Raw genomic sequence first — 2,661 nt, 5'->3', positions numbered from 1 at the left:
ATCAGATGGTCTGACTGAGGCCTTTGCGCTCTTGTAGTCTGCTGTGTCATCACTGTCACTGACACCAGCAGCAGCGCCGCCCACTGAACTGGAATCCGAACTCTGATCATCATCATCATCATCATCCTCAGTTTCCTCAGCTTTCTCAGCATGATCTGCTTTCTTCACATCACCTACATCTTCCTCTGGGTAACTCTGGAAAATTCCCACATTTCCCCCCCCACTTAGGATTGTACTCAACACTCCTTGTGAACTTTATGGATTTAGAGTCAGTCATCCATACTCTGTATGCACCTTTTTCGTACCCCATGAACAAACCATGTGCCCCATGCTTCCCAAGCTTGTTGCTTTGTGGGGTGTGTACCCACATGTCAGAACCAAAGATTCTCATGTGCTTGACGTTAGGTTTCTTACCAAACATCTTCTCATAGGGAGTACAACCAATAGGTGATGACAGTCTCCTGTTAAAAGAATAAACAAAACTCGATAGAGCCTCCCCCCAAAACTTCTCAGGGAGGTTGGCATCATGCAACAAGGTTTTTAGTCCTTGCAGCAACGTTTGATTTGCTCGCTCCGCAAGCCCATTCATCCATGGCGATCTAGGCGTTGACAAGTCATGCTGGATTCCCTTCTCAGTCAGGAAAGCTTCAAACTGCTGAGAAGTGAACTCCCCGCCTCGATCAGTAAACAGACAGCCGATACGTTTACCGTGAGCATTCTCCAACCAAGCACAGAATGCCTTGAACCTAGGAAATGCTTGCGATTTCTGCTCGAGCATAAACACATGAATGTACCTGGAAAAAGAATCAATTAGAATCATGAAGTACCTTGCTCCACCCAAAGAGGGCGCAAGAGGACCAACCAGGTCTGCGTGCACTAGCTGGTAGGGTTTGGAAGCCTGCCTGCTAGACTCCTTGCCTTTTGGAGCAACCTTCACCTTGTTCTCTGCACAAGGTACACATTTCATGTGAAATTTACAGGGTTTGATGTTCAAACCTTCAACCAACCCAGACATCTTGGCCAGCGCCTGCCAAGACAAGTGACAAAATCTTCGATGTGCATCGTGAATGCATCCTGCATGAAGAACTTTGTTAGTTTGTGCAACACAACAAGAATCAGCATTAGACACAGCAACAGCACTGTCATCATAAGTTATACAGAATAAGCCATCCATAAACTTTGCATGCAAAATGTCCTCTTTGCCTTTCCTGATGACACAGACGCTCCTCTTGAAGGATATCTCAAAACCACGCCCAGTAAGCTGTGGGACACTAAGCAAATTGTCCGCAGCACCTGGAACAAAAAGTACATCTCTGATGGTAGTTTGCAGACTTGCAAGTTTCACAGTCCCAACTCCTGCAACTTGCAAAGTCCTTCCATCAGCCAGGTGGATCTCACCATCTTGAGGTGTGAAGGAGATAAACAGGTGGCGGTCTTTTGAAAGATGGCGACTGGCACCAGAGTCAACAACAAACCTGGCCTTGGCCTTTGGAGCAGGTTTTCCAGCAAGCAAAACCTTGTTTTCCACCGGCGTGGGCTTTTGCAGCTTGCCCCCCTGCTCCTGGCCATCAGAGTTGCCTTTAGCCTTTGGTGAAGCTGTGCCAGCAAACAAAGCCTTGTTTTCCATTCGCGTGGGCTCTTCACCCTCCCTCTGCTTCGGGCCATCTGCAGGCATCTTGCTCTGTTTACCTCTGGCCTTCCTGCTTCTGCAAAGGCGATGACCTTGGTTCTCACGAGAAACAGAGCTCTCAGCTGCCGACTCCTTGGCTCCCCCTGGAGGCTGGAATGCTGCCTGGGATGATGTGACAGTCTGCTCCCCCTGCAGCTTGCAACCGGTGCCCTCAGCATCCCTGCATTCACTTGCATTCTGGGAAACAGCCAGGACCTCCGATGCAGTCAAACTCTGGGCTGGGATGATTGGCAGATGGGCAGCTTTCAAAGCATTCCACATCTCACGTGCCGTCGTATTTCTAGCTAGCATTTTTATGTCCTCCAGAGAGACGGACAAGACTATTACGTCTATGGCCCTCAAATTCTGGGCTCTCCATTTCTCTGTCAGAGGAACTGGAAGGGCTTCAGACACAGTATGCCAGACTCCAAACTGACGCAGCAAACTCTCACACCATTTTGCCCAGGTCTGATAATTGTGCCGATTTAACTTTGGGCACTCAGTGGCCTCAGAAGCTTGGAAAAACTCCATTCCAGCTTTTTTGCTTTAGCCATGAGCCTTTATGCCTTCAAAGCCGTCTTATCTCGGCAGCTCATTAATCACGATGCCTGTGGCTCGGCTCCCAGGCCAATTAGACCAGCCGGACATCAGAGACTCTTGCCGGCATTCAGAAAAGCCTCTGCTTTCGCTTTTCCAACACATACCTTTCAGCAGTCTGTCGCAGTCTTACTCTCCTGTAAGTGCCGTGAATCTGGGCCCATAACCTGTTGTTGGGATGCTGCCAGGGAGACAAAGTCCATCATAGCCCCCAAGCCGGCTGCCGGACGATCCATCGATCTCCCGTAGAAACGCAGTATCAGCAATTAGCGACACGAAGCCTCAGAAAACATAACCACATTCTTAGGCTGGTGCACACTCTATCAGCAGAATTCACACAGCGAAAGATGCACAGCAGGAGAGCATATTTACAGTTTATTCAGCGTTGGTCAGAA

Source organism: Podarcis raffonei, chromosome W (genome assembly GCF_027172205.1).
Source record: "Podarcis raffonei isolate rPodRaf1 chromosome W, rPodRaf1.pri, whole genome shotgun sequence".
In the NCBI taxonomy this organism is placed as follows: Eukaryota; Metazoa; Chordata; class Lepidosauria; order Squamata; family Lacertidae; genus Podarcis; species Podarcis raffonei.
The sequence above is the reverse complement of the archived record's forward strand: the minus strand, read 5'-3'. Positions refer to the sequence as shown.